This window comes from Lepidochelys olivacea (genome assembly GCF_965140295.1).
Source record: "Lepidochelys olivacea isolate rLepOli2 genome assembly, chromosome: 14".
NCBI classification, from domain to species: Eukaryota; Metazoa; Chordata; order Testudines; family Cheloniidae; genus Lepidochelys; species Lepidochelys olivacea.
The window spans coordinates 17,759,957-17,772,770 of record NC_140424.1 but is presented as its reverse complement, the minus strand read 5'-3'; the positions used below and the strand labels follow the sequence as shown (position 1 = coordinate 17,772,770).

The following is a 12,814-nucleotide window of genomic DNA, read 5'->3' as shown; positions in this document are numbered from 1 at the left end:
GTTTATGGTTTTATTTCAGCAGATCAAATGCTTTTTAATGGCTTCATTCTTGTTATACTTTGATATGAGGAGTGCTGTTTTGTTTGTAGCTGCTCACTGCCTGGTAAAATGTTAGTGGCTAAATTACCAGGAAAAGCCATAAAAGGGGAGGGGAGGGTGAGTGTCATAAAGTACTGGGAAGCCACCAGATAAGGACAGCGTGTGGAAGAGAAAATGCAAACACAGTGATCAGAGGTCCGGCTGGGTACGGATCACAGCTGGTACTACTTTTCAGAGAGCAGAAGAAAAACACACCTTGAGTTTGCAATGTAATTTTTTTTAATTGGATACAACTTTAAAAAAGAACAAAATAAAAACCAGACTGTTCACAGACTGCCCTGCCTTGTGCTCTGTGATGCTACCCAAAGTGCAAAATCAAAACTACCTTGGACACTGGTTATTTCATTGTAAACGAAGCTTGTACAAAAATGTGTACAAATGCACAGGGTTAGGGGCTGGTGAGCAAGAACCCAACACAGGACTGGGACCAGTGAGAAACAATACGGATTCACAGATGCACGTGTGCGCTTTCCACTACATGTGACAGAAGAGACTCCCTGTTTTGCTCCCCCTTGTACCACAGAGCTTCAGGGACATACGGTATTTACTAACTCTCATGATGGACGCTCAAAGGCTTCACAAATGCAATATGCTTCCTAACTGAGCCCCCTCTCTAAATATACACTCTCTCCTCTCTGCCTCTGTCCCTTGCTACACGCCCCCCCCCTCCCGCCCCAAACCCCTGTGTAGCACCATGAAGACAGACTTCAGTGACTCAGGCACGCCCAGTTCCTGCCTTTCGGAGACTGCTGCTGAACGCTCCCTATGGGTCAGTCACTCCCCCTCTCCAGCCCCCGGCCAGCTGAGTCAAAGTGACTCGGGCCCCTACCTCATTTGATCTACAAGTTTAACAGTCTTAGCAGGCTGGGTAACGAACAGGAGGGGGAGGGGGAGGGGTGCCACTTTAGTGGCTGCAGCCTCATCTCTACCCAGCCCACCTGAGTTTCAAGTCCATCCTGCTGCTCCTCCTCCTGGCCTGGCCCAGCTCAGCAAACAGTGCAGCTGTTGGTCTTGTTCATGGGTGGTCTGAGTGCGTTCTCCTTTGGGAAGGTCTCCCTCCTCCTGCGCAGCGCCGGGCTGAGCCGGCTGGGCAGGTTGACTTGCTGCAGCAGCTCCCTGAAGACTTCCACCACATTCTCGTTTTCCTTGGCCGATGCTTCCAGGAAGCGGTTGTTCCAGTCCAGCTCCACCAGAGACAGGGCATCCTCAGTCAGCACCTGCCTCTCTCTGTTGGCCTCTGCCTTGTTGCCCACCACCACGATGGGGGGGAACTTGTCTTCCTTCACCTCCAGGATCTCCTCCCGCAGGCTCTTGATGCTCTCGAAGGACTCTGTGTCATCCACCGCGTAGACCAGGGCAAAGGCGTCACTGTTCTGGATGGACAGCTTGCGCATGGCCGGGAAGGAGTAGCTGCCACTGGTGTCCAGGATCTCTACCTTGATGGTGGCCCCGCTCACCTCGTACTCTTTGCTGTGCAGCTCTTCCACTGTCCGCCGGTGCTTGGGCTCAAAAGTGTCCAGCAGGAAGCGACGGATCAGGGCTGTCTTGCCCACGCCTGCCGCACCCAAGAAGACCAGACGCACGTGGTTCTTCTCCTTCACTGCCAGGGACATGGCTGCACACTGGAGCTCTGGGGACTTTGTGGGAGGAAAGCTACAAATCCAACTTTGGCTGAAGCTTTGGTGCCTCTGATCTGTCTGCAACCCAGGGTTGCAGGTCTCCTTCCTCTGCAGCTCAGAGCCTGGTGTCTCCCTCGCTTTTCATGGATGAGTTCTGCACATCTCTCTCCAAGTTTGTTGCTACTCTCGAGTGGCCTGCAAACTTCTCCGGGCTGGATCTGGATCACTGCTGTCTCCCCACTCCCTCAGCTCGGCTCACCATTTATTCACACTCCCCTTCAACATGTGTCATAGGCTTATCCAATCTCTGCAGTTGGGAGTATAATAGGGGAGGGGGAGAGAAGGATGCTCTGAGCCAATCCGCTGAGATCTGTCCTTGAAAGCCATCCCCAGCCCTGGAGAGGCTCAGCAATGCTGTGCATCACACTCGGCTCATGCTGCTGTTTGTAGCTCTGGGGAGCTAGCTGCCTTTTAGCAGCTGCCCTTATGTCATCCTTGGAGATGGAGACTCACCGAGAGCAACAAATTAGTGCCAATGAACTAGAGTGAGAGTTCTGAGCCCTCAGTGCTCCTCTCTCCTGTTGGGGGATTGTGTGGGGACAGACCAGGGCTTTATTTGAAATTACCTGCTGAGTTTCTGTGACATTTTGCTTTGTGGCTTGTGTGCTACCAGCTGGTTGTGAGTATTGGAAAAAGGTAAAAACAGCCTCTACCTGCGTCCCTGCCAATTTCTGTTCCCATTTCCTGCAATTGTATCATCAACATAGAGAAAGCAACTGTAACTGCTTCTACAGCACCAAACACCATTCCTCACCCCTCACCTGCAATGCATCCCAGAGCATGATTCTGCCAAACCCTGGATTCAGCACCAGGATCCAGCCAAATTTTGACCTGGTCCAGCTCCCCCACATTCTAATGCCTATCTAGAGAACAGGGGTAGCCCATTCCTCATGCTGCAAAATATTTTGGGCTGTGGTACGAGTGTGGCAAAAACCCAGATGTGGCACATGTATCATGCCAGATCCACCTAATTTTTGGCCATCACCAACCAAAATATACCACATGAGCAGAGAAGAAGTGTAGCTGTTTCTGCTGATCAAAACATTCTGGACACTGATCCATCCGAGGACATGAGTGTCGCAAAACCTGGATCTTTACAATATTTGGCTCAACCCCCAAATTGTTCACTCCAGATTATAAAGCATAAGTAGCCACTCCTGCTCCACTGGAAAACTCTGTACCCAGCTACATCCCAACCCAATTGTACTGGAAAAACACATGTTTGGTATCTGGAGCCAATTTTTAACCCCCAAACTCTGTCTAAATAAACAGTTGTACCAGCTCCTAGTGCACCTAAAATTTCACATGCTTTCAAACTAGAGCTGCAGCACTGCAAGCCGACGTTTCTGGCCCCTGGGTTATGCTGGATCCAGCTTGGTTTTTATTTTTTTTGTGTGCCACCCCGTAAAATTCTACCAGTTAAACAAAGAAGTGCAGCTTTTCTCAATCTCCTGCAAAAATCCAGACCCTGATGCATCTTTAGTAAATAGCACTACAGCAATCCCATCCCACACCTGGAGCTTCTAGGAGGGTGTGTGAGACACAGCTGCTGAGCTAGAGGCACACTGCTGTTTTTGCACACACTGACGTACATGCACATATTCTCTCTCTCCTTCTCAGCCTGTCATTCTGCACTTCCATACTGCCCATCATCACAACATCTGAGTGCCTTTCCTTCTGCAAATCACAATGTTAACTTACCCGCTCTGGCCTTTGCGAGGAACCTAGCCCACTCAGCTCATACAGAAGGGAACAGTCACAAAACACTTTCCATAAAGTTACATACCCAATACTCTTGCTTAGGCTTTGGAAAATGATGCTGTTGAATGTCTGGACTTTTTTAGAAAAACTTTGGGTTGTGTACCTTTTTTTAAAAAAACTGCAATAAATATAAAAAATGCAAAGGGAGAAGATTAAATATATTCCTTTATCATTTCTCCTGATTGGGTGTAGGACATAATGCTGTATATCTCAGTCACAAGAAGATCCCAGTAAGAACCTGGTGAGGATGTATAGTAATTGCAATCACTGCATAGGTGCGAATTCACAACCCCTTATTAAAAAGATGTGGTTTTATAACAGTACTGTGCACTTGCACAGTGTCTTCCATCGAAAAAGCTCCAGGTTTCATATTTGTTCAGCCTCAGGACACCCAATGAGGTAGGTAAGTGTCATGATCCCTCTTTTATGGGTGAAGAAACAGAAGCACAGAAAAGTTAAAGGACCTGCTAAAGGTCAAACGAGGAGTCTCTGGCAGAGAGGGGAACAGAACCCAGGTCTTACGACTTCCAGTGAGGTCACTAAACCACAAAACCATCCTACCTCTCTAAGTAACCTGACCTCGGAGGAAGTATGAGCTGAAAGGAGGTGTGAGGAGACATCTTGGGAAATTATACATGATACATCTGTTCCTGGAGGACTCATCTGAATTCTGGGCATAAGTGAAATGAGTGTGGTAGCCTTCTGGTCCACCTCATAAAGTCACAACACAACTCATTCCAGTTTGATCCAGCTGGTGCTGTGTGTGGGGGTGGGGGTGTGCATGGGGGTGTCCTTTTAGCATGTGGGAGGAGAAGATGACAGGTGGAGGAGGAATGAAACAGTAACAAATCTTCCACATGGCTGGCAATATGCAACAGCGCAGTACGACCACTGCTATCTTCGGTATTTTGAAACTTCCTTATAGAATACTGCAGGGGTTTTTTTAAAGAGCTTCTTCACTCCAGTTAGCAGCATACACCTGTAACTTGTACAGATTTTTTGAAAAAATGTTTCACGGTATTAACCAAGGAAACATGGTGCAGAGGAAAATCTCCCCAGCTCCATTTCACTCTCACACAGAGACTAGATCTTCATGAATGATCTTTCACATTGATTGTCTCCTTTCATTTCCTGCATCAGTGCTGCCATGGTTACTGCAAGCCTGAAAGGTTTTAAATCTCCCTCAAAGCAATGGAGGATTTCAGAGGTAATCTTGTTAAGTGATGAGCAATGAATATTTCTAGAGGCATTTTGTGCTAACATCTTATTCCATCTTGGCTTATGTCCAGCAACAGAACAAAGGCAAAAGATGTGGGTTTGTGCGTAAGGAAAAGTAAGAAATTGGGGTAGGGAATGCAGAAACTATTCTCCTATTGCAGCTTCTTGTAACCAAAGAGACTTTGTGTTTTATATTGGCTGAGTCCAGTTTTTATAAATGAGAGGCTAACAGAGCTGCCAGTGGCCAGGTATGTTGCAAGTAGACCTCACCTGGCCTCTGTCAATTCACCTTAATTCAATCTGGACCAGTGGCATGCACCCCTTTTCCAGTCAGCTGCCTCCTCAATGCATCTTCTGTGACCTTTATCCTAGCAGAGGGTGGAGCAGTTGAGTAGACTGGTCACCAGCCACTCATCACCAGCTGATGCCTTGTCAGTGGCTATGTGAAGTGAATTTGGAGCACTCGGGCCTCTGGGTGCAGCAGAGCAATGTACACCTCACAAACGAGGGCTATTGTTGCCCAGTGGCTAGGGGACTGGATTAGAAAAAGAGGGACTTGGCTTCTATTCCTGGTTGTACCACTGTGCTGGTTTTCCCTCCCCTCTTTTGTCTTGTCTTGCCTTTTAGATGGTCAGCTCCTTGGAGCAGCAACTGTCTATTATTGTGTGTGTGCGGCAACACCCAGAACAATGGACGCCCCAATCTCAATTGATGCCTCTAGTTGATACTCTGATAAGAGCAGCCTAATTGGTGCTAATAATTGTCATTCTCTGTAGAACAGCTAAGGCCTAGCTCGAGCCTGGAGCCTGAGTTCTTCTCTTAATCCGAGAGGAGGGATGGTACCTAGAGGCACAATCTAAGGCATATTGGCAGGTCAGTGTGTGGACACTTGTGCTTAGCATGCTGTGCCTGTTTTGTGGCTAAATAAAGGATTTTATTCCCTATTGATTGCAGCCCAGCACCTTTCAGAAGCACTAAGTTCCCATCCAAATTACAAGAGGGAAACAGATGGTGCCTGTCCTAAAGCCAACAGTGATACAAATCTCATCCTTGCCACTTACCTAGGGCTGTAGCGATTAATTTTTAAAAGCCTGATGTAACCTGAGGAGATACCTTTTACAGGCCCTGGAGAAGAGCTCTGTGTAAGCTCAAAAGCTTGTCTCTCTCACCAACAGAAGTTGGTCCAATAAAAGATATTACCTCACCCACCTGGTCTCTCTGATGTAACTTGAGGCATTTTTTACTGTAGTTTGATGTAGGTGATGACCTCAAAAACTCTTCTGGCTCAGTATATAAAATCAGGGCCTGCTCATGAATGGCCTCTGCGTATAAGCCCCCCTTAAAGTCAGTGACTTTCAGGAGCATTGCCATATTCTTTTCTACTTTAATTCCTGAAAAGTCCCTCGGTGGGACACAGATTTGGGTGAGGAAAGGGTCAGAGGATCCAAAAAATGTGTGTGTTTTGGAGCCTATTGGGGTCAGCAAAGCAGGGGCTGGGAAAATCTCTCACAGAACGACTCTTCCACGAGACCTAGGCTGACATTGTCAAAGTCTCCCGAGATTTGGATATCTAAATCCCATTAATCGCAGGCCTACTCTACACCCAGAAGCTGCATGCGTTTAACTGATTGTAAATTAACCAGGGCAACGAATGCTTATAGCTGTTTGGTGTAAACGAAACTGCTATAATACTGGTTTAGACTCACGCACTGGCCAGAGCTGGGAAAGGCAGAGGCTGCATTTAAGGTGAACAAAACTTTTTGAACCTCCCAAAATATTTGGTTTGAGTTTGGGGTAGTGGTTCTGGACGGAGTGGGGGGGAGGGAGGGGCTGAACCAGTTCACCCTCCATAACAAATGACCAACTACTGGGAACTGTGATGCCAAACTAATGGGTCTTATTGGCACTTAGCAAGAAAAGTATTTCTTAAAAGAAAAAAGTCTACAGGACATGCAGACATTACGCTGTGTATAGGACTATTTCAGACCTCTCAGCACTGAAGTTACTCAGCCTTGGTATGACGGGGTATACCAGACCCTCTGAGGTCCCCTGCTGGAGGCCTCATGGCTCTGCCACACCCCACTCCAGAAAAGGGCAGTAGAGACGGTCTTCCAAGCCAGAGGCAGATTAGGGGTTTGTGGAGCCTGGGGACAGAGCAAGCGAGGGCCTCTCACCCCTTCCACCTGCAGCATTCCCCCACCCCCTTCCACTCGGCACTCCTTCCGGGGAGCGGGGTCAGGGCGTGGGGGCTTCCCCCATGCCCTGACCATGCTCCCTGGCAGGAGCGCCAGGTGGGCAGAGCAGGTCGGGGTGTACAGGCCCCGTTGGCCCAGTGGCTAATCCACCACTGCTCCAAGCTGCGTAGTGTGGTTGCGTGAGATGTAGCCAGTCCGGGCCCAGCAGCCTAGTATAAGAAGAGCTGAGCGCCAGCAGGTGTTCAGTTTCTTGCTGGAGCTGGACAGGTGTGGATGGTGCGTGGATGGCTGATGGAGCTGCAAAACCTCCAACAGGGCAGTGCTGCCAGAAGCCGGGGAGAGCGAGAGGGAGCCCTGAGCTGGTTGCTGGAACTCCATTAGGACAAGGCCCTGAGGTAAGGGTGAAGGTGGCACAGGGAAGTGGCTCAGGGGATTGTACCAGTGGCGCCATTTATTTATTTACATGGACACAGTGGATGGTTGCCATCTATAGGGTCCCTGGGCTGGGATCCGGAGTAGCGGGCAGGCCTGGGTTCCCTTCCCGCCCCTCTCCAACCATTGGGAAAGTGGCCTGGACTTTGAAGCACCGCAGAAGAGGAGTTGAACTGTAGTGGCCCAGCTGGAGAGCTGCAGCCCGAAAGGACCTGAGAGGGTGAAGACATTGCCCCCAGGGTGGGAGCCCTGGTGCACTGCTATTCCGGAGCAGGGACAACATGAGAGAGAGGTTACAGAGGGCACAGAGAGAGGCCTCTGTTGGACTTGTACCTTGGAAGGGGTTTCCTTTGGTTTTATTTCAAATACGGACTGCGTGTGACTTGGCTGGAGGGCTGAGTCACCGAAGACCCACCACAGACTGATAGAGAGTGAGTGCCGGCACACACACAGACATGGGGGATGCTCGCAAGAGGTGACTGCACCCCATTACCCTTGGCCAGAGCTACCCAGTGTTATACCCTTTTCATCCTGCCTTGTCTTGTTGCTACAAAATAGGCTATGTCTGCCCCATGTCTTTGTTGATCTACCTTCACAGTAAGTGCTGGTCATGCTTGGGAGGCGGGCCCTACCATGGTTAAGGAGTGTTTTGCTGGTTCCCTGTGGACTTATCCCTCCACAGCTGGGTTTCTGAGGCTTCTGCCTTCTGCAAAAGACTTGACAACACTATAACCCACTTCTTCTCTCTGCAGAGGGCTGGATACAGCTCCATTCTGATGCTTGACAATGACCCTCTGGCTAGAAGTAGAAGTTTGAATGTGGCCAGCTGGAATCTGAGCCCCTGCCAATAGGAATAGCATGGGGGTTAGAAAGAAACTACTTTTCCCAAGGGTAGGTTAGCCCATAACTGCCTGCTGCAAGGTTTCTGTCTTGAAAGCAGCTGATGCTGGCCACTTTCAGAGACAGGATACAGGAATAGAGGGACTCCTGGTCAGAGCCAGTCTGGCACTTTCTATCTCCCCAAATACTGATACACTGAGTGGAAACATATCATGCAACCATACCATTACTATGCTGACCAGAGCATGCCTCCCACGGGGTTTAGAGTCTCTATTAAAACACAAACCAGTGTGTCACTAGACTCCTGGAAACTGACTTTTCCCAGCTTTAACTGAGCAGAGAATTACTTCTGAGATTAGCACAATGGACTGCTTTTTTTTTTTGCTTTTTTTTCCTCCAGTGTGCAGCCTTCAATTGGAGCTGTGGGCACTCAGCACTTTTGAAACCCAGGCTCAGTGTGACCCACAGGGTCATGGACGGAGGTGTACTCTTTCTCTTCCCTCACTGTTCACTGGATGTTGCATGGCACTCAGCTATTGGGCTTTTATCCCATCATTGCTCAGGGATGCCAGTCTTCAGAAAAGTCCTAGATCCAATAAACCATTTGCTACGTATTTGGCCTGGAGTGGCTCTGGACCAAGAGGGAAATACTGCATTGTAGGCCCTGAGGGAGGAAACAGCCTGTTCTACCAGGGAAGCATGTGCCCTTGTAGAAAGAAACCACCATGGGGCATTCTCTTGTCCTCTGTGAGGTAAATCTGCAAGGCACTCTGAGCAATAGCTGAACTTCTGACCCTTTATGGGCTGGAGCAGCCAGAAGCCAGTAACTCAAATTAAATAATCCAAGTGATGTGTGGGAAATGCCTGTGCTCCCTGGAATGAGGCATTGGGTGGGGGGGAATAACTATCTTCCAAAACTGGCATGGGATGGGCAGAGGGGGCGAGCCAAGCATATTCCATGATTCCTAAAGAGCCAAGTCATGCCTCCTTCACACCGGCAGGACCTCAGCCACACCTGCAGTACCCCTGCTGGAGTCAGTAAGGCATCTTGTTTGAGTACAGTGAACCAGAGATGGCTGCTGGGGTTGTGGCAGCACCCCCTGGCTTGAAGTGGTTTCCATCATAAGCAGCGTTTACAGTTTGGTTCAATGGCTCTCAGCGCTATACAAATTGTTCAAGCACCGCTGCCCACGCTGTACTGGATTTTTACTGGAAAATAAGTCATCTGAAGGGGAAGTGTAGAATAGGTTCTGGTGGTTTGATCTGGTGCTTTACTTAAGGGTAGAGAACAGGCGAGAGCACTGGCGGTGGCACCGAGGAAAGGCGAAGTCTCCCCCACAGAATTCCTTGAGGGGGGCTGGAGTCTGAGCGGCAGTATCTGGGCTCTTCCACAGCAGCTCCCCTATCCCATAGGCCTGTGAGCTGTTCTTGGCTGGGAGGGGAAACAAATGATTGCTCCTGGCTCAGAACTGCTGCAAAGGGCTATAAAGGCCCGAGGAGGGCTAAGACCCTCTTTTGCTTCATGTAGGCATGGGAGTCTCTCCAGGCTGACTACAGTGTTGGGACTCTGAGGCTGAGTGTTCTGGAGGGGAAATAGCTGTTGTTTGATGTGGGGGAGGGGGGATAGTGAGAGTGTATGCCGGGGGAAGGAGAAGTGAGGGAAAGATTAAAAATGAGTTTAAAGTATCCCCGAGTAGGAGCTTGGCAGGAGGGGATAATCAGTTGCGGAGATCTGGGAGAAAAATGCAGAATCCCATAGTCAAATCTTTGAGAGGAAGGAAGGATGGAAGCAGAATGGGAGTTGGAAGGAAAATATTAAATTTATTTTTTAAAATTAATCAGAATGAAGGGACCTGAGGAAAAATGCTGAGAACTTTATTTTTTTCCACCAAACAATGGCCCCCTTTAGTTTAAGAAAAAAAGAGTGTACATAGAAAACCCAAAGTTGAGGGTGAGCAATGTGGAAATTAACTCTTCTTATGAGGCATAACTCTTCTTCTGTTTAGGCACAAACAGATGACAGAAATGTCCGTACATTCAGAGCAATTATGGGGAGGCAGTGCAGTCTTATGGTATCGTCACTGGCCAGGGAGTCAGTGCTCTGGTCTATGCCACGTGCTATGTGACTTTAGGCAAGTCTCTTTGCCTTTTTGTGCCTTTGTTTCCCCTTCTACTCTTTGTATGTCTTCTCTGTGTAGATTGTAAGCTCTCTGTGGCAGGGACGGTCTCTCAGGAGGTGTCTGTACAGTGCCTAGCACAGTGGGGCCCTGATCCCAGTTGGAACTCCTAGGCATGACTGTAATAATTTGTTGCTCCTGTATGCTCTTTATTGCTGTTTAGTGAGTTGCAAGAAGGGAAAGAACAGTGGTGAGAGGGAAAAGGTGCATGAGCTGAAAGAACAAAAGGGCAAGACAGTATCAGTAAGTTAATTCTTTGTGTAAACTGTCTTAGAAAACTGGCTGCAAAAATGTTATAAACATTAAGCTTAAATGTTCAGAGAGACTGAGCCCCCACAGCTGCCAGGGGATTCAACTCAAGTTGCAGATGCTCTTCACTTCTGACAAAACTCAGTATTGCTTCCCCTGCTGCTGAAAAGGGGAGTGAATCTTCTACAAGCAAATTAATTTAATCAGCCCCTTTTAAAGCAACCTTCTGCTTGATATTTGCTTTCTAGAATAGGGCTGCATCACTTTCACTTCATTTGACTGCAGGATTCAGAAAATATGTTGTTCTGTTATGAAATGACGGTTGTTTTGAAGTTCAGTGCTGTGTGATAAGATTGTCATTACACCTAGAAAGCAGCAGAGTGACTGGAATGTTCCTAGAACTGCATTGCCAAGAACTGACATGTTTGTGGAAGATAATGCATGGGCCACCTGTAATTGTTTCTAATATGGGAACACTGGGAGAAGAGGAAGTGGAATATAACTGTCCTTCTGAAAAACTCCTATAGGATTTAATAAGGATGAAATGAATAGGGTCAAGCACAAATTAAATAGAGTCCTTTCAAATTATTTCAAGTTTTATAAGAAATTAAGATACAATTATACCTTTTCTATAGTTTGTAAACCAGCCTATGGAATTGTATTATGTGTGCAATGTTGCTGTAGCTGTGTTGATCCCAGGATATTAAAGAGACAAGGAGGGCGAGTTAATATCTTTTATTGGACCAACTTCTATTGGTGAGAGAGACAAGCTTTTCACTTACACAGAGCTCTTCTTTAGGTCAGGAATTACATGACAGGAATTTAGTTCATCACAATGTAGAGGTTTGGTTTAAACTTCCTACACAAAGGCTTTAATTTTCTATCATTCGATAGGATTCTTCCATTAACATGGATCCTAAAAAAAAGTCTTATGTTCAAAATGATCATGAGATTAAAAATCTGAGTTACTGTTTTAGAATTTCTCACTAGCTAGGGGTGCATCTGCAGGCAGACACAAAATTCCAGGCCAAGAGTTGAGACTAATGTTAGTGAATCAAATATATCATTCAAGTCTGTGCTAGAATCTGACCGGTGAGGGACTCCCTCAGTGTGTTGTTCCTTAGCCTGTAAAATTCACGGCAGGAGGAGTCCATAGTCAATGCTGCATCTGGATAATTTTATGTCCATTGGGCTCAAATAAGGGTAATCAACTTTCATGCTTCAGGGTTGAAGCTGATCACTGCTGTGGTCAAGAATTATATTTTCCTTCCATGGACAGTAACAGTATTATTCTACTGGTCAGATGCATTAAGAGTATTTTTGTCATCTGCTGAAGTATCAGGTGTTGGCCAGTACCAGAAGCAGAATACTGGATTTGATGGCCCAGTAGTCTGAGACGGTCTGGCAAATACTACGATAAAGCTGTTTATTTTAGTACAAAAGAGGCTGGCTATATATTCTCATTAAAATGTTCTTCCCAGCCAGGATCTCCTAGGGAGCAATGGTCCTTGACTGTTGCTAAAAAATAATAATCACTGTAAACTGGTGTTCAACTATAGCAACAAGTAATGTATAGTGCTACACTGTGTTTCTATGAGTAAAGAGAAGAGATTGGATTCCCATGCCCACCCAGGACTTGATCCAAAGCCTCCTTTTACTGACTTCCATGGGCTTTGGATCAGGCCTGTAGAATAGAACAATACAACCACAATGAGTAGGGTGAATCTGAACTTGATTTATTGTCTCACATGGAATGGAACTCTAGATCCAAATTGCTGAGAGGAGAGGAACTCACAGATGGAAAGAGATCTGAGGAATTGCCAGACTCCATCCCTGAGACCCAACTGTTTTATGCATCATGTGAAAAAAAGATAAATGCAGAGAATCAGCAGCTCTTGGAGTGGTACGAACAGTCCATTTAAATAGAACTTGTCATCAATCCTGCTTTTGTCCCCATGTTCCATTCCTGACCGTGCTTTAGTTCATGACAAGCATGAAGGGTGGATAAATCTGTGTCTGTGTGTGTGTGTATGTATATGTCTCTGTACTTGAGAGGAACAGAGCTAAGTAAGACTTCCCTTAGCAGAAAAGCTTTCACAGGTGCTTTCTATCACAGCAAGGATTACAGGGAACATGACTGGGCCCAGCTGGAACAAATTACTCC

General features: G+C 47.2%; 1 pseudogene across 1 annotated transcript; it reads right to left on the bottom strand.

Annotated features, from left to right (window-relative positions):
• Positions 1 to 309: 309 nt before the first annotated feature.
• On the bottom strand, positions 310 to 1,975 carry LOC311531294 (GTP-binding protein Rhes pseudogene; annotated as a pseudogene). Its single transcript has one exon. The product of its transcript is annotated as a GTP-binding protein Rhes pseudogene (transcript).
• Positions 1,976 to 12,814: the final 10,839 nt, after the last annotated feature.